At 61.2% G+C, this 23,649-nt stretch overlaps 1 gene segment (V, D, J or C); it reads right to left on the bottom strand.

Moving 5' to 3' along the window:
- The window catches only part of LOC100971589 (immunoglobulin epsilon heavy chain-like), a 394,860-nt gene that overhangs the window by 102,873 nt on the left and 268,338 nt on the right, over window positions 1–23,649 (bottom strand).

The following is a 23,649-nucleotide window of genomic DNA, read 5'->3' on the forward strand; positions in this document are numbered from 1 at the left end:
CCTGTCCTGTTGACCCCCCAGTGTCCATCCCTGTCCTCGGGCTGCACCCTGCTGGCTGTCCTGTTCTCTGACCATCCCCCGCTGTCTAGTCCCTCCTGGGAGACCCAAGGCCGTCCTGGGCTTCAGCCCCCAGGGCTGGGGTCGCAGTGCGCAGGGTCCTGGGACCTCCTGCTTCCGCCTCTCCCATGTTGTTACCCACCCCAGCCTCCCCAGCCCGATGTTCGGGGTCCTGTGTGGATCTGCAGGTTTCCCGGAGGCTCAGAGTCCTGCCCCGTCCAGCACAGATGGGGAACAGGGCGAGGGCTGGGTGGTGGCCCAGTGACCTCGGGGGCCAGGCCTTGTAGGTGCAGGTGGGCCCGTGCTGCCGTGCCCCCCACCCACAGACAGGCCCCGACCCTGGCCCAGCACCCGCTCGGCCGCTCCCAGCTGCAGGCTGAGGTCTGCCCATTTGCTCCTGGGCCATGTGTGTTTGGGTGTGAGTGTGGGTATGGATGTGACAGTGACTTAGTGTGTGGCTGTGAGCGTGGGTATGTTTCTGTGTGTTTGTGTGTGAATGTTGTATAATAGTCGTGGTGTGTGTTTGTGAGAGTGACTGTGTGAGAGGGGCTTGCACCTGAGTTCCTGGGCCCATCTTGCTACCTCTTTCTCTCCCTGTGTGTTCTCTGCCTCTGTTGTGTTCTCTCTGCATTTCTGTGTCCATGTCTCTTTTTCCCTGTTCCCATCTCCTCTCTTTTTCTTCCATCTCTGTCTCCGTTTCTTCTTATCTCTCTCATCTCATCTCTCTGTCTTTCTGTCTCTTGTAACTCTGTCTCTCTCACTGGCCTCGCCTCTGTCCCTCCCCGTCCCTGTCTCTTATCTCTCTCCATCCCCATCTCTCTCTCTCTGTGTCTGTCTTTGTCTCTCCTTTCCTGTCTTCTCTTGTCTCTCCCCATCCCTGTCTCTCTCTCTCTATGTCTCTGTGTCTCTTGTCTCTCCCCTCAGATAGACCATGGTTGACCCTGGCTGACCTCTGCCTAACCCTGGACCTGGAAAGCCCTAGCTGACCCTGGGCTGGTTGGGGCTGGGCCTCCCTGTGGCTGCCGCCCCTCGCTCAGGCCCCAGGCACACCTGGCCAGGTCTCGGTTTTGGGGCATGTTTCTCAGAACAGCAGTTCTCTGGCTGGAACACCGGACCTGGGCTGTGTTCACAATGACTCAGCCACCCCACAGGGCTATTTTGGGTATTTCTGCAGGTCTATTCAAGAGGCTTCAGGAGGGAGAGAAAAGCAAGAGAATACAAATGGCATGGCCTCACCTCACCTTCCTGTCCCCACTCCTGTACTGTACCCCCTCCCCAGTGCTAAGTCGAGACCTGGCGACCCCTTAGGGGCTGGGGCTGGGTGTAGCTCACAGGGCCTGGGCTGGTCCTCTCCCCACCAAGTCCTCCTGGGGCCTACACACCCCTCTGAGCCTGGAAAAATGGAGCAAGTCATTGGGGTCATTTCGTCATCTACCAGTGAGTGCATGCATTGAGAGGGTCTCGGCTTCCCTGGAGGCCTCCCTCCACCACTGCAGGTCACTTACTAATGAGGGCCAAGGCTCAGAAATCAGACAGGACTCAGTGTCTAGACAGACTGATACATGCTCAGAAAAGGAATCAGACTTCAAAATGAATATGTATAAGAAAAGAACCGGGGATCAGTGATCAGGAACAGGGATCCGTGGTCTGGTCCAGGGCTCAGTGGTCAGGAACAGGGCCCAGCGATCAGGACCAGGGCTCAGTAATCAGGACCAGGGCCCAGTGATCAAGACCAGGGCCCAGTGATCAGGAACAGGGGCCAGTGACTGGGTCCAGGGCTCAGTAATCAGGACCAGGGCTCAGTGATCAGGACCAGGGCTCAGTGATCAGGAACAGGGCTCAGTGATCAGGAACAGGGGTTAGTGATCAGGAACAGGGCTCAGTGATCAGGTCCAGCACTCAGTGATCAGGACCAGGGCTCAGTGATCAGGAACAGGGCTCAGTGATCAGGAACAGGGGTTAGTGATCAGGAACAGGGCTCAGTGATCAGGTCCAGCACTCAGTGATCAGGACCAGGGCTCAGTGATCAGGAACAGGGCCCAGTGATCAGGTCCGGGGCTCAGTGATCAGGAACACGGCTCAGTGATCAGGAACAGGGGTTAGTGATCAGGAACAGGGCTCAGTGATCAGGTCCAGGGCTCAGCAATCGGGAACAAGGGTCAGTGATCAGGTCCAGGGGCCAGTGATCAGGACCAGGGGCCAGTGATCTGGTCCAGGGCTCAGTGATTAGGAACAGAGGTCAGTGGTCAGGATCAGAGCTCAGTTACCAGAAATAGGGCCCAACGATCATGATCAGGGCTCAGTGATAAATAGTAGGGTTCAGTGATCAAAAGGAGGTCTGAGTGATTAGAATCAGGGCCCAGTGATCAGGACCAGGACTGGATGATCAGCACCAGGACTCAGAAGTCAAGAGCAGAGCCCATTGATCAGGACCAGGATTCAGGGACCAGAACCAGGGGCCATTGGTCAGAACCAGAGCCCAGTGATTAGGAACAAGACCCAGTGATGAGGGCCAGGGCTCAGTGATCAGGACCAAGATTCAGGGATAAGAACAGGACCCAGCGATCAGGACCAGGACCCAGTGATCAGGGCCAGAGCTCAATGATCAGGACCAGGACCCAGTGATCAGGACCAGGGCTCAGTGATCATAACTAGGGCTCAGTGATCAAGACTGGGACTGAGTGACCAGGACCAGGGCCCAGTGATCAGGACCAGGGCTCAGTGATGAGGGCCAGAACTCAATGATCAGGACCAGGACCCAGTGATCAGGACCAGGGCTGGGTGACCAGGACCAGGGCTGAGTGATCAGGTCCAGGGCTGAGTGATGAGGACCAGGGCTGAGTGATGACGTCCAGGGCTGAGTGATGAGGACCAGGGCTGAGTGATGAGGACCAGGCTGAGTGATCAGGTCCAGGGCTGAGTGATCAGGTCCAGGGCTGAGTGATGAGGTCCAGGGCTGAGTGACGAGGTCCAGGGCTGAGTGACGAGGACCAGGGCTGAGTGACGAGGTCCAGGGCTGAGTGATGAGGACCAGGCTGAGTGACGAGGACCGGGGCTGAGTCACCAGGACCGGGGCTGAGTGATGAGGACCAGGGCTGAATGATGAGGACCAGAGCTGAGTGACGAGGTCCAGGGCTGAGTGATGAGGTCCAGGGCTGAGTGACCAGGACCGGGGCTGAGTGATGAGGACCAGGGCTGAGTGATGAGGACCAGAGCTGAGTGATGAGGTCCAGGGCCAAAAACAGGAGTAGGACTCAGTGATCAGGACTAAGGCTCAGTGATCAAGGCTAGAATTAAGTGATCAGGAACAGGGACCAAGTAGTAGGACCAGAGCTCAGTGATCGGTAAAAGGGCCCACTGGTCAGGACCAGGGCCCTGTGATCAGGATGAGGACCCAGTGAGGAGGACCAGGGCTGTCTAGGTTATGAGGAACAGGGATCCCATGTAGTTCTTAGGAGCAGGCTTCTTTGCCATGGTCTCTGGTGAATCCAGCATTCATCCTTGGGCCTCAGCCTCATGCAAGATCAGGTCATTTCTTGATTTTGGGACCAGGGGTACCCTCTGTCCATGCCCACCATGACCACCATGACACCCAGGGGGACTTTGAAGCAGGCGTTCTCCAGTCTAAAGCCACCACCCTTTCCCTGACCCCCGTCTCCTCATTCAGAGTCTGTGAACATTTTCCTTGGGGCCACTTTATTGCACCTGGAAGGCATGTGAGTAAGGGCAGGTCAGTGATGTCTGAAAGGGCTGAGTTCTGGCAAGCATAGCTGGCTTCTCCAAGAGGTTCCTCCACATTTCCTCCCTGCAAAGACAGAGGGGTCACAGCCTGAAGGAGCAGCATCCTTGCCAACGCCCTCTGTCCCAGCCCTGGCCTGGCTCATGGGAGCCTGGACGGAATCCTCGTTACTGCACTGGAGGGAAGCTCAGCCCTGACCCTGGGCCGGCCCGTGTCCTCAGTGTCTGTGAAGGGCCCCCCAGGAGAGCACGTCCCCCCACAGTGGGAGCAGGTGGTGCTCTCCTCTTAGCCAAGCACTGCAGCCCACCTCATCTACTGTGGGCTCATCCCCCTCCTGGGCTCCCACCTGTGCCTTGCCGGCTCCCGCTCAGTACTGGGGGCCCTCCCTGTTGCCAGATGGGCCCCGGACGCTGGTCACGGTCAGTGCTGTGCTATAGAACAGGCTCAGCAGGAAGAGGGTGAGGAAGGTGATGGTGGTGGGCCACAGGTTGGCGCCGGGGGTCTCCTCCTCCAGGGTCTCCTGCAGCAAGTCCAGCACCACATAGGGAGGCAGCATCTGCCAATCTGCAACAGAGCAAGAGCCTGCCAGGCCCAGACTCGTGTGAACAGCGGCTATGCTTCCTTGGGGTCTGGGGACAGTGGGGTCTGGGTCCCCATCTGAGGCCTGAGACTCCCCCAGGGAGGATGAGGAGGCAGGGTCCCAGGTGAGGGGCTGGGAACTTCTGTCTTTGACATTCTTAGGGCACTTCAGGGAGAGACTTGGCAGGGCAGAAAGTGGACACCATCTGCCTCTCCAAGGGAAGCTTGAGCCCAAGGTACCCTCCCGCCCCTCCCACCCCACCCCGTCTCAGTCCCAGCCACGTATTCAGTGACTGGGTCCCGGGGCCAGAGAGGACCAGACACACCCACCCTCAAGGAGATCTGGGTCCAAGACAGAGACCTGGGTCTGACACTCAGTGTGCCAAAGGTTGAATGGGCAAGACCAGAGGGCTCTGTTGCCTTCCCAGGGAATGTGGCTGAGGGGTTACAAGGGAGGGCCAGGTGAGGGCCACCAGCACAGGCATCCTCATTTTCCTCAGGGTCTCAGGGCATAGACCTCCCATGTACAGCTGTACCTGCTTGTCATATGCTGATACATCCAGTCATTCACCTGTCTTTCTATCCTTCCGTCCATCTATCCATCCATCCATCTATAAAGCTATTATCCGTATATCCACCCCTCCATCAGTAACACTCCTACCCACTCACCCATCCATTCATCATCCATTCATCTATTAATATAAGGCTATCATTTAAATATCCACCTATATATCTATAAAGCTATTTTCCATCCATTCATCCTTCTTCCATCTATCCATCCATCCATTCACCCATCCATCTATAAAGCTATTTTCCATCTCTTCATTCATCCATTCATAAAGCAATTCTCCATCCAATTATCTTCCATACACCTAACCTCCATAGATCTACCCACCCACCCACCCCAGTATCCTCAATCCTCCCTCCATCCACCCATCCTCCATTCACCCCTCCATCTATCTTCCATCCTCCATCCACCCTTCCATCCTCCATCCGCCTACCCATCCATCCATCATCCATCAGTCCATCCACCCATCCATCCATCCATCTTCCATCCTTCATTCCTCCACTCATCCATCCTCCATCCACCCATCCTTCATCCATCCATCCATCACATATCCATCCGTCCATCCTCCATCCAGCCATTTACCCACCCATCCATTTTACCACCCATCCATCCTTCATCTACCCACCCTCCATCCACCCATCCATTCATTATATGTCCTAGGATCTACCCATGTGTCTGCCTGATCTCTGTCTACTGGTTCAGCCCCTCATCTGTTGATTCTCCCTCTTTCCCCCTCTCTTTAAAAGCCCCTCCCCTGGGCCAGGTCCTGGGTCCCATGGGCTGGAGGGCTTCTCTGTGGCAGGGCTTCCCCGAGTGACCTGTTGCTCTCAATTACCCTCTGGTGACTGGACCCTCAGGGTTGACAGTGGCCTCCACCTCACCTTGGCCCTGAGAGCAGAGGGAGACAGCCAGAAGGCGGGGACCCCTGGGGAGGCCCGGAAGATGTCTAAGGCACGAGCAGGGGCCCCACTGCCCCCTTGTGGGTGTCCTGGTGCCAGGTGTCCCCACAGTGGTTGTGGGACTGTTCTTCCACTCCTGGGAGCCCCAGGCAGAAGCCAGAGGCATGCAGAGGGCCCTGGGCAGGCCCTGTCTCACTGGCCTGCTTCTGATGCCACCCCATGCGGCCCCTCCCTGTCTGTGCTTTGTGTCCTAGTTGGGCTTAGGAAGGGATGGGAGACTTGGCCAGGCAGGGAGCAGGGGCTGCCTGGGAGGGGTCTGTGGAATTGGTGCCTGAGCTGTGCACAGTGGAAACACAGGGAAGCCAGAGGGGCCTGGGGGAGCAGGCTGAGCTTGGGGGCTTGGGAGGGGACTCCCCTGGCTTTTCTGGAACTGGGTCTGGGCTGTGAATGTTCCGCTCCTGCAGGGCTCAGGCGTATATGTGAGTGTGAGTGTGCACGTGTGCCCACATGCCCCGTAGAGAGCAGTGTGGTTAAGGGGAGGTGCCCCTTCCTGCATGCGTCAGTGGGACGTCCTGAGGCCCACCCACTAGGGTGGTGGGGCCCTCCTGGAGCTTGTCCTCCCAGTGGGGCCCTGGAGTCCAGCCCCTCACTCCCTCGCCGCTCCTCCCACTACCTGCGCCTGTCTTGGCTAGCCTGCTCCTTTTACCCTCCCTATTCCCTCCCAGCTGCAGCCAGAGGCGGCTCTCTCAGGGACAAACGGCCGTGCCACTGCTCACTCAGAACTCTCCGGGGCATGTGCGTCTCTCAGAACCCACCCTGGGCTGTGCCTGCCTCGGCAGACCTAAGATCTCACACCAGCGAGGCCTCCTGCACCACACACTCTCACACTCACAGCTCACACTCACACCAGGGTGGAAAGGCTCATGGGGGTGCCAGGGGCCCCCCGAGGCTCAGGGCAGGGGGTATTCTTCCCTAGCCCTTTCCCAAGTGCTGAGACCCTGAGGATGGACAGACAGGCGCCGGATGGAAGCGTGGGGCTGCTTGGGGGAGCACGGAGTTTATTCAGGGGTGGGGACAGGCGGGCGGCTCAGTAGCAGGTGCCGTCCACCTCCGCCATGACAACAGACACATTGACGTGGGTGGGTTTACCCGCCAGGCGGTCGATGGTCTTCTGTGTGAAGGCCAGCGGCAGGGCCTCGTGGCCCACCATGCAGGAGAAGGTGTCCCCTTTCTTCCAGTCCTCAGCTGCCACGCGCAGTATGCTGGTCACAGCGAAGGTGGTGGTGCCCTGGCTGGGCTCCTGCCGGGATGCCCAAGTCAGGTACTTCTCGCGGGGCAGCTCCTGTGACCCCTGCAGCCAGCGAACCAGCACGTCCTTGGGGCTGAAGCCGCGTGCCAGGCACGTCAGCGTCACCAGCTCGTTCAGGGCCAGCTCCTCCGACGGCGGCGGCAGCAGGTGGACCTCGGGCCGGAACGTGTTTCCTAGAGGGTAGAGAGCCAGGTCAGGGGGCTGGGCAGGGGATGAGAGAGCCCCTCTGCTCTGGTGGGCACCCCGGGCTGTGTCCTGGCCCTCAGCCTGCCTCAGTTTCCCTCTGTACTTGGCATGAGCACTGGAGCCCAGGATTGGGAGGGAGGAGGCAGGCTGGGAATATGCTTTGCAAACCAGGACACTGAGCAGAGCCCCGAGCAGGGTCTGGACCCACCGGATTTTGAGAGGGTGGCGGTTAGCGGGGTCTTGGACTCGGGGTAGGCAGCAGTGCAGGTGAAGGTCTCCCCATGGTTCCATGGCTCGGCACAGCCGGGCAGGACACTGGACACGCTGTAGCAGCCACAGAGGTCCCGCTCAGGTGGTCCTTGAACAGCGCTCTTCCCACTTGAGGGCGACCAGGTGAAGGTGGCACCAGAGGCATCTCTCAGGCCGGTCAGTGTGCACGTGAGGTTCGCTTCTGAACCTAAGAGCAGGTCCTCGAGGGCCGGTCGGTGCAGCGACAGTCGGGGGTGGCAGCAGGAGGGAGATGGGGTAGGTGGAGTTGAGGGAGTTGGGGGACATGGTGTTGAGGGACCTGGAGTGGAGAGATGGCCTGAGCTGGTCAGAACGCCCTTCCCCGTGCCCCCGCCTCGCCCCTCCTGGCCTGTCCACCACCACCTCCTGGGGCTCGGCCCGCAGTCCACTCTGGTGTGAGTGAAGGGGCGGCTCCCTGTGGGGAACACGGGTGCAGGCGCAGTGTCAGGGCAGGACGGGGTGGCCCCGCCCCACTCCCCAGCCTGCCCTCTGACCTCGGCAGGGCACAGTCACATCCTGGCTGGGATTCGTGTAGTGCTTCACGTGGCATGTCACGGACTTGCCGGCTAGGCACTGTGTGGCCGGCAGGGTCAGCTGGCTGCTCGTGGTGTACAGGTCCCCGGAGGCATCCTGGCTGGGCGGGAAGTTTGTGGCAGTCACGCCCTGTCCGCTTTCGCTCCAGGTCACACTGAGTGGCTCCTGGGGGAAGAAGCCCTGGACCAGGCAGGCGACGACCACGTTCCCATCTTGGGGGTTGCTGTCGAGGCTCAGCGGGAAGACCTTGGGGCTGGTCGGGGATGCTGGAACACAGAATGCGCTGTGAGGACGTGGCCCTCATGCCATGTCCCCAGGAGGACAGGCTGTGCCTGCCTCTCCTCTATACTGGAGGAACCCAGCACAGAGAGGCCTGGTGACAGCCCCAAGGTCACACAGCTCCTGTACCACGGGCCTGCGGTTGGACCCAGCTGTCTCATCCCAGCGACACGGTTTCTGAACATGCTCCTTAGATAGGGCCTCTGACCCAGGCCATCCCAGACACAAGTTATATTAAACAGGGCTCTGCCATGGAGTGGCTGAGTCCCCTGAGCTCCCTGACCCCAGCTCCTGCTCTGGGTGAGGGACATGTCTTGCTCTTTCCCCTGCCCCTAGAGAGGATTTTGGTGGGGGCTCTGAGGAGGGGGCCTGGGCTCTGAGTGCTGTGTGCATGGGGTAGGGGTGGAGCGGCTTGGCTGTTTCCCCATCCCCCTGTCCCTGGTCAGAGTCTCAGTCCAACACCCACCACTCCATGAGCCCCACCCCAGGCCCAAACAAGCCACAGTGGACCCCTGTGGCCTATGAGGTCTCGGGACTAGAGGCGAACAGGCTAAGCCATGTCCCTGCCAGGCCCTCCAGGACAGGGCCTGCTACACAGGGGAGCTCTGGGCCCAGCCCACTCCAAATTTCCTTCAGGCAGTGGGCAAGAGAGAAGACAGAATCATGGTGCAACAGAGCTGCGTGGCCCTCAGAACCCCTAAGAACACAGCTGGGCTCAGGGCTCTGCAGGTGGAGTCACACTCAACCCACGGCCTCCTTCCCACATTAGCAGCCACCTCAGCTCATCCCGCCCAGCCCAGCCCAGGCCAGTCCAGCTCAGTCCAGCTCAGTCCAGCCCAGCCCAGCCCAGCTCAGCCCAGCTCAGCCCAGCCCACCCCAGTCCAGCCCAGCCCAGCTCAGCCCAGCTCAGCCCAGCCCACCCCAGTCCAGCCCAGCCCAGCCCAGGCCAGTCCAGCTCAGTCCAGCTCAGTCCAGCCCAGCCCAGCCCAGCCCAGCCCAGCTCAGCCCAGCTCAGCCCAGCCCACCCCAGTCCAGCTCAGTCCAGCTCAGTCCAGCTCAGCCCAGCCCACCCCAGTCCAGCTCAGTCCAGCTCAGTCCAGCCCAGCCCAGCCCAGCCCAGGCCAGTCCAGCTCAGTCCAGGTCAGTCCAGCCCAGCCCAGCTCAGCCCAGCTCAGCCCAGCCCAGGTCAGCCCAGCCCAGGTCAGCCCAGCTTAGTCCAGCTCAGCCCAGGTCAACCCAGCCCAGGCCAGCTCAGTTCAGCTCAGCCCAGGTCAACCCAGCCCAGGCCAGCTCAGTTCAGCTCAGCCCAGCCCAGCCCAGCTCAGCCCAGGTCAGCTCAGCCCGGCCCAGTCCAGCTCAGCTCAGCCCAGCCCAGCTCAGCCCAGCCCAGCCCAGCCCAGCTCAGCCCAGGTCAGCCCAACACAGCCCAGTTCAGCTCAGCACAACCAAGCTCAGCTCAGCCTAGCCTAGCTTAGCCTAGCCCAGCTCTACACAGCTCACTCCATGTCAACCCAACCCAGCTCAGCTCAGCCCAGCCCAGTCCACCCCAGCTCAGCCCAGCTCAGCCCACCCCAGCTCAGCCCAGCTCAGCCCACCCCAGCTCAGCCCAGCTCAGCCCACCCCAGCTCAGCCCAGCTCAGCCCAGCTCAGCCCAGTCTAGCTCAGCTCAGCCCAGCTAAGCTCAGCCTTGCCCAGCCCAGCCCAGCCCAGCCCAGCCCAGCCCAGCCCAGCCCAGCTCAGCTCAGCCCAGCCCAGCCCAGCTCAGCTCAGCCCAGCCCAGCCCAGCTCAGTCCACCTAAGCTCACCCAGCTCAGCCCAGTCTAGCTCAGCTCAGTCCAGCTCAGCCCAGTCTAGCCCAGCCCAGCCCAGTACAGGTCAGCCCAGCTCAGCTTAGCCCAGGTCAGTCCAGCTCAGTCCAGCTCAGCTCAGCCCAGGTCAGTCCAGCTCAGTACAGCTCAGCTCAGCCCAGCCCAGTCCAGCCCAGCCCAGTCCAACCCAGCCCAGCCCCGTCCAACCCAGCCCAGCTCAGCTCAGCCCAGCCCAGCTTAGTCCAGCTCAGCCCAGGTCAACCCAGCCCAGGCCAGCTCAGTTGAGCTCAGCCCAGGTCAACCCAGCCCAGGCCAGCTCAGTTGAGCTCAGCCCAGGTCAACCCAGCCCAGGCCAGCTCAGTCCAGCCCAGCCCAGCTCAGCCCAGGCCAGTCCAGCTCAGTCCAGCCCAGCCCAGCTCAGCCCAGGCCAGTCCAGCTCAGTCCAGCCCAGTCCAGCCCAAGTCAGCCTAGCCCAGCCCAGCCCAGCCCAGCCCAGGTCAGCCCAGCTTAGTCCAGCTCAGCCCAGGTCAACCCAGCCCAGGCCAGCTCAGTACAGCTCAGCCCAGCCCAGGCCATCTCAGTACGGCTCAGCTCAGCTCAGCCCAGCCCAGCTTAGCCCAGCTCAGCCTAGCCCAGGACAGCCTAGCTCAGAACAGCTCAGCTCAGCCCAGCCCAGTCCATTCCAGCCCAGTCCAGCCCAGTCCAGCCCAGCTCAGCCCAGCTCAGCTCAGCCCAACCTGGCCCAGTTCAGCTCAGCCCAACCCAGCTCAGCTCCGCCCAGCCTAGCTTAGCCTAGCCCAGCTCAGCTTAGCCTAGCCCAGCTCAACACAGCTCAGTCCATGTCAACCAAACCCAGCTCATCTCAGCCTAGCTCAGCCCAGCCCAGCCCACCCCAGCTCAGCCCAGCTCAGCCCACCCCAGCTCAGCCCAGCTCAGCCCAGTCTAGCTCAGTTCGGCCCAGCCCAGTCCAGCTCAGCTCAGCCCAGCCCAGCTCAGTCCACCTAAGCTCATCCAGCTCAGCTCAGTCTAGCTCAGCTCAGCCCAGCTAAGTGCAGCCCAGCCCAGTCCAGCTCAGCTCAGCCCAGCTCAGCCCACCCTAGCTCAGTCCAGCTCAACCCAGCCTAGTCCAGCCCAGCCCAGCACAGGTCAGCCCAGCTCAGCCTAGCCAAGCCCAGCCCAGCCCAGCCCAGCCCAGCCCAGCCCAGCCCAGCTCAGCTTAGCCCAGGTCAGTCCAGCTCAGCTCAGCCCAGTCCAGCTCAGCTCAGTCCACCTAAGCTCACCCAGCTCAGCTCAGTCCAGCTCAGCCCAGCCTAGTCCAGCCCAGCCCAACACAGGTCAGCCCAACACAGGTCAGCCCAGCTCAGCCTAGCCCAGCCCAGCTCAGCACAGGTCAGCCCAGGTCAGACCAGCTCAGTACAGCTCAGCTAAGCCCAGACCAGTCCAACCCAGCCCAGTGCAGTCCAACCCAGCCCAGCTGAGCTCATCCAAGCCTAGCTCAGCTCAGCCCAGCCCAGCCCAGGTTAGCCTAGCCCAGCCAAACTCAGCTCAGCCCAGGTCAACCCAATTCAGCTCAGCTCAGCCCAGGTCAACCCAACCAAGCTCAGCTCAGCCTAGCTCAGTCCAGCTCAGCCCAGCTCAGCCCAGCTCAGCCCAGCTCAGCTCAGCCCAGCCCAGCCCAGCTCAGTCCACCTAAGCTCACCCAGCTCAGCCCAGTCCGGCTCAGCTTAGGTCAGCCCAGCCCAGCCCAGCCTAGCCCAGATCAGTCCAGCTTAGCCCAGCCCAGGGCAGCCCAGCCTAGCCCAGATCAGTCCAGCTTAGCCCAGCCCAGGTCAGCCCAGCCCAGCCCAGCCCAGGTCAGCCCAGCACAGCCTAGCCCAGCCCAGGTCAGCCCAGCTCAGCTCAGCCCAGCCCAGCCCAGCCCAGCTCAGCCCAGCCCAGCTCAGCTCAGCCCAGCCTAGCTCACCCCAGCCAGGTCCAGCTCAGCCCAGCTCAGCCCAGCCCAGCCCAGCTCAGCCCAGCCTAGCCCAGCTCAGCTCAGCCCAGCCTAGCTCACCCCAGCCAGGTCCAGCTCAGCCCAGCCCAGTCCAGCTTAGCCCAGCTCAGCCCAGCCCAACTCAGCTCAGCCCAGCTCAGCCCAGCTCAGCCCAGCTCAGCCCAGCTCAGCCCAACCCAGCCCAGCTCAGCCCAGCCCAGCCCAGCTCAGCCCAGCCCAGCCCAGCTCAGCCCAGCCCAGCCTAGCTCACCCCAGCCAGGTCCAGCTCAGCCCAGCTCAGCCCAGCCCAGCCCAGTCCAGCTTAGCCCAGCTCAGCCCAGCCCAACTCAGCTCAGCCCAGCTCAGCCCAGTTCAGTCCAACACAGCCCAGCCCAGCCCAGCCCAGCCCAGCTCAGCCCAACCCAGCCCAGCTCAGCCCAGCCCAGCCCAGCTCAGCCCAGCCCAGCCTAGCTCACCCCAGCCAGGTCCAGCTCAGCCCAGCTCAGCTCAGCCCAGCCCAGTCCAGCTTAGCCCAGCTCAGCCCAGCCCAACTCAGCTCAGCCCAGCTCAGCCCAGCTCAGCCCAGTTCAGTCCAACACAGCCCAGCCCAGCCCAGTCCAGCTTAGCCCAGCTCAGCCCAGCCCAGCTCAGCTCAATCCAGGCCAGCCCAGCTCAGCCCAGCCCAGCCCAGCCCAGCCCAGCTCAGCTCAATCCAGGCCAGCCCAGCTCATCCCAGCCCAGCCCAGCCCAGTCCAGCTCAGCCCAGCTCAGCTCAGCCCGGCTCAGCTCAGCCCAGCCCAGCCCAGCCCAGCCCAGCTCAGCCCAGCTCAGCCCAGCCCAGCCCAGCTCAGCTCAGCCCAGCCCAGCTCAGCTCAATCCAGGCCAGCCCAGCTCATCCCAGTCCAGCCCAGCCCAGCTCAGCCCAGCTCAGCCCAGCCCAGCCCAGCCCAGCCCAGCCCAGCCCAGTCCAGCCCAGCCCAGCCCAGCCCAGCCCAGCCCAGCCCAGCCCAGCCCAGCCCAGCTCAGCCCAGCCCAGCTCGTCCAAGCCCAGCCCAGCCCAGCTCAGCTCAGTCCAGCTCAGCCCAGCCCAGCCCAGCCCAGCCCAGCCCAGCTCAGCCCAGCCCAGTTCAGCCCAGCCCAGCTCAGCCCAGCCCAGCCCAGCCCAGCCCAGCCCAGCCCAGGCCAGCTCAGCCAAGTCTAGCTCAGCCCAGCCCAGTCCAGCTCAGCCCAGCCCAGTCGAGCTCAGCCCAGCTCAGCCCAGTCCAGCTCAGCCCAGTCCAGCTCAGCCCAGCCCAGCCCAGCCCAGCCCAGCCCAGCCCAGCCCAGCCCAGTCCAGCCCAGCCCAATCTAGCCTAGCCCAGCCCAGCTCAGCCCAGCTCAGCCCAGCCCAGCCCAGCCCAGCCCAGTCCAGCCCAGTCCAGCCCAGCCCAATCTAGCCTAGCCCAGCCCAGCCCAGCTCAGGCCAGCTCAGCCAAGTCTAGCTCAGCCCAGCCCAGTCCAGCTCAGCCCAGCCCAGCCCAGCCCAGCCCAGCCCAGTCCAGTCCAGTCCAGCCCAGTCTAGCCCAGCCCAGCCCAGCTCAGCACAGCTCAGCTCAGCCCAGCCCAGCTCAGCACAGCTCAGCTCAGCTCAGCTCAGCACAGCTCAGCACAGCTCAGCACAGCTCAGCTCAGCTCAGCCCAGCTCAGAAGAGCTCAGCTCAGCTCAGCTCAGCCCAGCCCAGCCCAGCCCAGCCCAGTCCACCTCAGCCCCAGCCCCAGCTCAGCTCAGCCCAGCCTAGCCCAGCCCAGCTCAGCCCAGCTCAGCCCAGTTCAGCTCAGCCCAGTCCAGCGTAGCCTAGCTCAGCCCAGCCCAGGCCAGGGCAGCTCAGGGCAGCCCACATGGACGTGTATCAGTTGGCTCCAGGTCATCTTCTCCTCTGCCCTCTGGCTCGGCTCAGCCTAGGCCTCAGCTCAGCCATGAAAGCTGTTCACCTTGTATCCCAGGAAGGGCCAGGTCATCCCAGCTTAGGCCTGGCCAGCCTGGCTCAGCCCCCAGTGCCCAGATCCTTCCTGCCTGGTTAGGAAGCCCTGCCCTGTGGTTCCGGAGTCCCTGTGGTGACCTCTTTTGTCCTTCCCTCTTGTCTTGGTGCCTGTTCTCCACCTTTTGCTTCCAGAAGGGGCCAGGACCAGCCTGGCTGGACTCCTCAATGTGCAGAGGAGGAGACGGAGGCCTGGAGACCTCCAAGACCCACCTGGTCAGGCTGCTGGAGGGCCCGCAGTGCTGAGTGGGCAGCCTCTGGCGTGCAGGCCCTCATGGCAGGTCCACCCTCACGGGCGTCTGGCTGCCTGCCAAGAGGGCTGCTGTGGGGAGGGAGCCCTGGCCCGGCCCAGGCCCTGCCTTGATGGCCGTCTGTCCTTAGCAGAGCCCTGCGCCGCCGTGCTGGCTGTGTCCACAGATGTGGCTGGATGCTGAGGGGCTGGAGGGGAGGGCCTGCATGCCCGTACGTCTGGCCTACAGACGGGGTCACTCGCCCACTTCCTGCCCCAGCAGACACGGCCGCGCGGCTCCACGTCATGTCTGGCCTGTGGTCTGGCTGTGGTGGGGCCAGGTGTGTGTGGCCAGGGCTCTGTGACCTCACCGGCCGTGGAGCTTCACGGCTCCACATGGCTCCACAGGGCGGGGTGGGGGCCACGATGCAGGGAAACAGGAACAGACACAGTTAGAGGCTCAGAGACCCTGAGACAGAGATGGCAAAGGGGAGACACAAGGCCCGAGAGGGTCCCCGACCACCTGCAGGGGAAGGGCACCTGTGAGTGGACTCCTGTTGAGGGGGCCTTGGGGCCACAGGGCGGGCATCAGGCTGGGGAGAGTGAGTCTTGCGCTGCTGGGTTGGAGCCACTCCAGCCTGGCCTCCCTCGGCCTGCCCCATGGGCCGCTGGGGGCCCCAGACTGCAGCCCAGGGTGGGGGCATGGGGGCACCCCGTCTCCTAGCCTGCAGCCCTGCGGGTCAGGGTGGCCAAGGTGCCTGCTCTACCCTGTCCAACGCTGCCCAGGTGGCACTCCTACTGTGGGTCACCAGAGAGCTGGCCGTTGCGTTGGAGAGATCCCGCCAGCGATGCTGGCCCTGGAGTCAGGGGAGGCCAGCTCTGTCTGGGGGCTCAGGTGGCACCGGCAATGGGAGGCCAGGGGTGCTTCACAGAGGAGCTGCTGCAGCAGAGTCCTGGAAAACGTGGGCGTGAATGGAAGATGCCCTGGCCATGGGGCTGGGCCACCCCGGCGGAGGCTGTCGGGTGAAATCCAGGGAGTGACAGTGAGGCCGGATCAGGGCAGGTGGGGTCAGAGGAGGAGGGAGGTAGCCTGGGGCTGCCCCAGGGTCCTGGAAAGACACACCTGGCGGTTCAGGGAAGCTCTGGAGCTTTTGTTATGAACCTTGGGATGCCCCCGGCCCTTGCCAGGGGGACGTGGCTGCTGCGTCTTAGTCATTTCTGGCTGCAATAACAAAAATACCATAGACTGGTGGGTTCAGCAGCAACATTCATTTCTCACGGTTCTCGAAGCTGGAAGTTCAAGGTCAGGATGGCAGCAGGGTCAAGTTCCAGCAAGGGCCGATTCCTGGTTCACAGACCCCCATCTTTTCACTGTGTCCTCACGTGGTGGAAAGAGGGCAGGGCTGCTCTCTGGGGTCCCTTTTCTTTAGGGTCTCTAGTGAGATTAGGGACCGAATCACATTTTTGAGGGTTCCCCCTCAGGCCCTAACCACCTCCCTGAGGCCCCAGCTCTGCATGCTCTCACTCTGGGATGACAGCTGTCACACAGGAGTTTCGGGCAGACACAGACCCTCAGTCCATAGCACCACCCCTGTCTGCCTCTGCCTCTCCCCATCCCTGTGTCTCCTCGTCTGTCTCCAGCTAGGACACTTGTCCTTGGACCTAACCCCCTCGATAATCCAGGGTGTCCTTCGCCTTGAAATCCTTGACAATCCAGGGCGCCCTCACCTCGAAATCCTTGACAATCCAGGGCGCCCTCACCTCGAAATCCTTGACAATCCAGGGCGCCCTCACCTCGAAATCCTTGACAATCCAGGGCGCCCTCACCTCGAAATCCTTGACAATCCAGGGCGCCCTCACCTCGAAATCCTTGACAATCCAGGGCGCCCTCACCTCGAAATCCTTGACAATCCAGGGCGCCCTCACCTCGAAATCCTTGACAATCCAGGGTGCCCTCACCTCGAAATCCTTGACAATCCAGGGTGCCCTCACCTCGAAATCCTTATCTTGATGGGATCTGCAAAGGCCCTTTTGACAAATAATGCCGCACTCAATGGCCCCAGGGGCTAGGATGTGGCTCTATCTTTTGGGGACCATGGTTGTACCCACGGGTGGGTTAATAGGGGAATGTAGAGGGGGATGGAGGGGCCCTGAGATGGCATCCTCTTGCTCCCGGGAGGCCAGGCCATGTGGAAGGCAGGGGCGCTGTTCCGAGCCTGGGTGTGAATCCGGGCCTCTGCCCCTCCCCACGGGCCCCATCTGTCTCCTCTACGTGGGTGCTCATCTGGTCTTCCTCTCAGGCCTTTGAGGCGATGGAATTTTCTGTGCGTGAGGACGCCTGCCACACAGTGGGGCAGTGAGCTGACTCCTTGCCCTTGCTCTGGGGCCATGGGGGTCTCATGATCTAGGGTGCGGGGCAGAGAAAGAAGTCACTGAGCTCTGTCCCCCGGGGGGGCTCCCGGTCTGGGGCACCTTGCTGTGGAGGGCCGGTCTGTTGTAGGAGATGTGGGTTTGCGACACCCTGGGCTGGTGATGGGGTGGATGGAGGGCCTGGCTTCCTGAGACTGTGTGTGTGTTGGTATGAGCGTGCCCGAGCGTGTCAGTGTGTGTGAGTGCATGATTGGTGTGTGTGAGAGCAAATGTGTATGAGAGGTTGAGTCTGTGTGTGTGAACCTGTGTGTTTTTGCATGTGCGAGTGTGTGCCTGCGTGTGTGTCTGTGAATGAGGGAGTGTGTGAGGGGAGCTGGGCAGCGGCTGTGGCCTTGGCCCTGTCCTGCGACGCCCCCTCCTCTGGTGTTGTTTGGACCCAGTCGGCCTCAGCGCTGCCCGCTTTGGGGTTTTCTACCCCGTAGGGAGCCATCGCTCCTCACCTTCTCCCCCGTGCCCGGCTGCTCCGAGGTCGCAGCAGAGGACAGGGCGGAGGGCCCAGGTGCCGCTGTCAGACTGAGGCAGGCTTGCTTCATTCCGCTTTGTGCCAGACTCCATGTGACGTGGCTCTCCTGGCACAGAGCGAGGCTCTCCCTGTGGGGCCATCACTGTGAGAGGACTCTCCTGCATTGGGGCATTTTGCCAACTGGCCGTAAAAAGTGGTCTTAGCGATTCACGTGCCCTCAGTCAGGGCCAAGAAGCACCTCCACCCCCTTTATCCCCTCCTCCTTCCTTTCACTTTTCTCACTGTTAAAATGGTTTCTTTATATTATCGGCCACTGGGTTTTTCCTTTCCATGAAGAACCTATTGCTCACCTTTCTTCTTATTGATCCCTGAGTGCTCTTTGTATATGAGGGAACCCTGCCCTTTGTCATGCCTATCATGCATTCTCTCCCATTTTTAGGATGTTGTGGAGACCCTTGTAAGCAGGCCTCTCCAGCCAGGGAGGCTGCACGTTTGCCCTGAGGACCGGTGTGGGTCAAGCCCACCTGTGGCCCCGATGGCTCTGGGGCCCCAGCCTGCTCCTGGGTCACCTCTCAGCTCTTCAGGAGGTCCAGGCTGGTGGGCGGCTGTGGGCTGGGGAGTCAGCTTTGTCTGTGCTCAGTGGGTGGTGGATCAGGGTGTGTGGCCAGTGGTCCTGGGGGCCCCCACCAGCCTCCACCTTGGTGACTGTGCAGCTGCATTCTTGGGGCCTCCTGTGCTGACCACAGCATGGGCTTCTTCTGGTTTTGCCCACAAAGGGGTCGATGTTGATTGTTGCTTTGACTTTACCTGAGAAGGAGGCATGAGTCTGGGCTGGGGACCAGCAGACCAGGTATGACAGGGCGGAGCTGGGGAGTCTCTGGGGTGCTGAGGGGTGATTGATGGGAACCACTGCTTGGGCACTTTGGCTCTCAGGACCCCAGAATGGCCCCTGCCCTTCCTTCCCCTCTGGCTCCTCCTGCACGTCCTCAGGGGTCCTGCCTCCCGCCAGCCACTCCAGGGCCACACACACCTCCCACAGAGCCCTTCAGAGACGTGGGGTTTGTGAAAAGGAACTTTACTAAGAAACGCAGAGAGAAAGAAATAGGACTGCTGAAGCCAGACGCTGGACGAGGTCATAGGGACGAGGTCGGCAGCTGCTGTCCCTGCAGGAAACCCCTTCTCTGGCTGTGGGAGCCCCTCTACCCACTCCAGGGGCCCGAAGCCCTCAACCGTCCTGTGGCCTGGCCTCAGAGGGCTTCCCTGTGCCTTCAGGCTGCAGGGATGGGGGCTGCGGATGGATGGCAGGAGGGGTGGGTGAAGGGATGGGGGCTGGGGATGGATGGCAGGAGGGGTGGGTGAAGGGATGGGGGCTGGGGATGGATGGCAGGAGGGGTGGGTGAAGGGAAAGAAGGTCTGGGTGAGGCTTGGGGGACGGGGATGCCAGGCACTTGGACCTCAGGGCTAGAAGGGTCAGACTGAGGCTGGGGAGTGAGGCTGTGGGCTGGTGTTGGGCTGGACGCAGACTCAGCTGTGTCCTGGGCTGGGTGCCGGGCCCTCCTTGGCTCTTGGTGATTGTACAGTCAGAATGGGAGTGACCCGGAGACCCAGGGGCCTGGGATGAGCTCAGAACGGCTAGCAGCCACCCCTCCTCGATGACTCTGTTGAAGGGACAGACACGGTTTTTGGGTGGGGGCCTGGGATGAGCTCAGAACGGCTAGCAGCCACCCCTCCTCGATGACTCTGTTGAAGGGACAGACACGGTTTTTGGGTGGGGGCCTGGGATGAGCTCAGAACGGCTAGCAGCCACCCCTCCTCGATGACTCTGTTGAAGGGACAGACACGGTTTTTGGGTGGGGGCTGAGACTGGTGGTTCTCTCAGCGCCTTTAACCTTGCGGCTGAGCCGGCCCCCTCTGGGCTCAGATTCACCGGCCATCAGCCCACAGTAGTGACCTTGTGCCCCCTTTTCTTGTCTGCTTTCCTTTTCCCACCCAGGGCAGGGCGCAGCCCGAGGGTGGCTCAGGCGCTGGCAGAGAAAAAGCTGGGCCTGGTGGAGCGTGAGTGGCCCGCGGCCTAGGCGTGGGGCTGGAGGATGTTGGTGTAGTCGAGGGAGGTCTGGGGCCTCCCCTGCCGCGTGGCTGAGAGGAACCGCTGCACCTGAGGGGAGGGCGTGGGTCAGGGCGCTCTGCTGGCTCTGCCCAGCCCCCTGCCCTGGCCAGGCCCCTGGAGGTGGGTGCCCACCATGAGGAGCGTGATGGCAGTGCTGTAGCTCACGCTGAGCAGGAAGAGTGCGGCGAAGATGCAGAGGCCGGTCCACGTCCACGGCGCCTCACCCTCGGCCTCCCCCACGCACACGTCCAGCTCTGGGGGACCTGGCCAGTCAGCCCTCCCGGCTCCACAGTGGCAGCAGGGGTGGGGGACAGAGCCCCCTGCTGCTCTCGGCAGTCCCTGCTGCTGTCCGGCGTGGCAGAGCACCCCATCCGGGGCCCTCTGGGACTGCGCAGAGCCGCCAGCCAGCCCTGACGGTGGGGACCCAGGTCCCGAGTCAGTCAACGGCCCAGGGCCAGGCCGACCACTCCTGACCTCTCGTCCCTGGGCCCCTACTCTGGCCCCATTTTCCCTCTGTTCCTTACGGCTTCTCTCCTGACCTCTGGTTACCTCCACTCCGCCTCTCTAGACCCCACCCCCTCCCCAGAGAAGGACCCAACCCCTCGGCACAGGAGTGGCCGCCTCACTCAGGGCCCTCGGAAGGATGCGTGAGCTCCGCGGCCTGGCTCCCAAGACCTGGGACTCACTGCATGGGTGCTCTGAGGGGCTGTCCTGGTGTGGACTATGAGCCCAGGCCTGTGGGTGTCCAGAGCTGCCTCCTGGCCCTACCCCGGCCCGGCCCTGCCCACCAGCCTGGTCCCTCTGGCTCCTGCCCTGGGTCCCCTCCACTCCCTTCCCCAACACCGTGAGCTGCCTGCTGGTCCCGGGTCATCAGCAGGTACAGGTCCGGCCTCGGGCCCTCACACCTCTTTCTGCTGCTCCAGGCCCAGAGCTGGGTGCAGGTGGGCTGGGACGTGAGAGTGAAGCTGAATGTATGGGTGTGACGGTGTGCAGGGACTGTGTCTTCAGACTTGGAGGGGCTTTGTGCTCATGGGGTGCCCGGTGCCCGTGTTTCCGTGTGGATTTGGTGGGTGCTGTGTCCTTGGTGTGCATGACCGGAGGGAGCATTTGGATCTGGGGTGTCAGATGCACATGTGGGTTTGAGGTCTGTGAGGGGCATGTAGCCTGCTCTGGGGTTCCGGTGTGGGTGAGAGGGGGACGGAACCCACGCATCCATCCTGTGTTTGGCTGTGGGGTGCTGCTGACAGGGTGACAGGGAGGATTGGGTTAGTCCAGCCCAGCCCAGTTCAGCTCAACCCAGTTTAGTCTAGCCCAGCCCAGACCAGCTGAATCCAGTGTAGTCCAGCCCAGCCCAGCTGAATCCTGTATAGTCCAGCCCAGCCCAGTTCAGCTGAATCCAGTTTAGTCCAGCTCAGCCCAGCCCAGCTGAACCCAGTGTAGTCCAGCCCAGCCCAGCTGAACCCAGTTTAGTCTAGCCCAACCCAGTTCAGCTGAACCCAGTTTAGTCTAGCCCAGCCCAGCTCAGCTGAACCCAGTTGAGACCAACCCAGCTGAGTCCACTCAGGCGAGCCTAGTTTAGCCCAGTTCACTTTGGCACAGTTCAGCCCAGCCCAGCTCATCCCAGCTAAATTCAGATCACCCCAGCCCAATTTAGTTCAATAATTTAAGCCCTGCTCACTCCAGCTTTTAACCCTGTCCGTCATCAGGTCTCTCACCCAGCCTAGCCCTCCTCAGCTCAATCCCATTTAGCTCAGCCCAGTTTACTCAGCCCAACCAGCTAAGCTTGGCTCAGGTCTGTCCAGCTCAGCGCAGCCCTGCTGAACTCAGGCCGGGTCAGGTAAGCTCAGCAGGTAATACCCCAGCTTGGTCTTGTTCAGCCCGGATAGTCCATGAGCACCCATTTTATCCTAAGTAGAGAACTGTAGCTTGTCCCTACTCCTGTGTCGGCCCAGCTTATTTCAACCAAGTCCAGTCAAGTCCAGGTCAGCCTAATTCAGCTTAACTCAGTCCTGGACCACCCAGGGCAGGCCACCTCAGCTCAGCCTGACTTAGCCCTGCCCCCCTGATAAGTCCAGCTCAGCCTAGCTCAGTCCACCTTAGGGCTTAGGATAACCCAGCTCAAGCCTAGCTCAGCTGAGCCTAGCTCATTTCCCTCTACCCAGTCCACTCATTCAACTCAGCTAAACCCGCCTGGCCCGGGCCAGCCCCGATTGCCCTGGCTCAGGACAGCCCAGCTTGGCCACCTGTCCTCTAAGGGACAGGGTAGCCCTCTCAGCCCACCCAGCTCGCCTCAGCTCAGTGTGTTAGGCCCGTCTCAGTCTAGTCCACTCAGCCAAGCCCCCCTCAGTCCACCCAGCTCAGACTTGCCAAGATCAGCCAGCTGTGCAGTGGAGCTCAGGACAGCTCCCTGCTGCCGCCTCCCCACCCTCCCTCCCAGCTCTGGGTTGGCTGTCCCTGTCCTAGGGGTGACAGGCAGTCTGCACCCAGCCTAGCCCTGCCCAGCGTGGGGCCTCTGACCTTCTTAGTCTTGGGCCCAGCCAAGATTCCCAGCCCCCTGCCTTCTCCAGGTCGGCGTTAGGCTGTTTCTAGCTTTCCTGTGTCCCCATGCAGGGAAGGGACGTCTGGAGTCCATGCAGTGACCAAGAAGCTTGGTTGATGCTGTGAGGGTGGCCCAGGAGTCCCCTCGCTGTCAGGGGCCCAGGCAGCCTCTCCCTCACTGCTGCCTGGGCCGGCCCCTCGATTGGGGCTCCCAGTGGGCTGGGATACCTGAAGCGCCGGGTTGTCCATTTGGTGCCTGTGGCTGGTGTGGCCCGTCCGGCTCCCTGTCGGGTTCCTGGACAGCTCCCAGATGATCAGTAACCATGGTTGTTATTTCTGTGCCGGGCAGTGGAGCCTGGGTAGGGGGAGCTCTGCCTCAGTGCTTTCAGCTAAAAATGGGGTGGGAACCCCTGGAGGCCTGGGCCACCCTGGAAGTTCCCTTTTTTCTCTATTCTTGGGAAGTCGATTGAGCAACAGCGGGGGCTCAGGTGAGGCTCCTTCACTACCGACGCACACCGAGTGCTGGGGGAGTTTCTCTTCTCTCTCAGGCCCCAGTGTTGGAGGTGGGCCTGGTGGGAGGTGATTAGATCATGGGGCTGGACCCCTCATGAATGGTTTAGCACCATCCCCCAGGTGATGAGTGAGTTCTCCCTCAGTTAGTCCCTGTGACAGCTGGTTGTTTAAAAGTCTGGGATGTGCCACTTCTTTTCTCTTGCTCCCTCTTGCCATGTGACATGCCTGCTCCCCCTTCGCCTTCTGCCATGATTGCAATGTCCCTGAGGCCTCACCAGAAGCAGATGCCAGGGCCATGTTTCCAGAATGGCCTGCAGAAATATGAGCTAATTAAACCTCCCTTCCTTCCTTCTCTTCTGCTTTCCCTGCGCTTCCCTTCTGCTCTCCCCCGCCCTTCCCTTCTTCTTGTCTTTTCAAGACAAGTTCTCACTATGTTGCCCAGGCTGGTCTCAAACTTCTGAGCTCAAGTGATCCTCCTGCGTCTGCCTCCCAAAATGCTAGGATGACAGGTATGAGCCACAGTGCCCGGCCTAAACACCTTTTCTTTATAAATTACTAGCCTCATGTATTTTTTTTTTTTCTAGTAACACAAACTAACACAGAACATTGGTATTGAGGAGTGGAACATTGCTATAAAGATACCTGAAAATGTGGAAGCAGCTTTGGAATTAGGTAACAGGCAGAGAGGTTAGAAGAATTTGGAGGACTCAGAAGAAGACAGGAAGATGAGGGAAAGTTTGGAATTTCTTAGAGACTATTAAATAGTTGTCACCAAAATGCTGATAGACATATGGACTGTGAAAGCCAGGCTGATGAAATCTCAGATGGAAATGAGGAACTTATTGGGAACTGGAGTAAAGGTCACCCTTGTTAAATCCTAAGAAACAACTTGACTGCCTTGTGTTCATGCCCTAGGGATCTGTGGAAGTTTGACCTTAAGAGTGATGACTTAGGGCATCTGTGGAAGACATTTCTAAGCAGATGTTTCTAAGGTGTGACCTGGTTGCTTCTAACAGTCTATGGTAAGATATGGGAGCAAAGGAATGACTTAAAGTTGGAACTGATATTTAAAAGGTGCAAACGAGAAAATAAAATGCTAATCCAAGGGGATTCCAAAGAAACCTGGAAAACCA

Source organism: Pan paniscus, chromosome 15, assembly GCF_029289425.2.
Source record: "Pan paniscus chromosome 15, NHGRI_mPanPan1-v2.0_pri, whole genome shotgun sequence".
Lineage (NCBI taxonomy): Eukaryota > Metazoa > Chordata > Mammalia > Primates > Hominidae > Pan > Pan paniscus.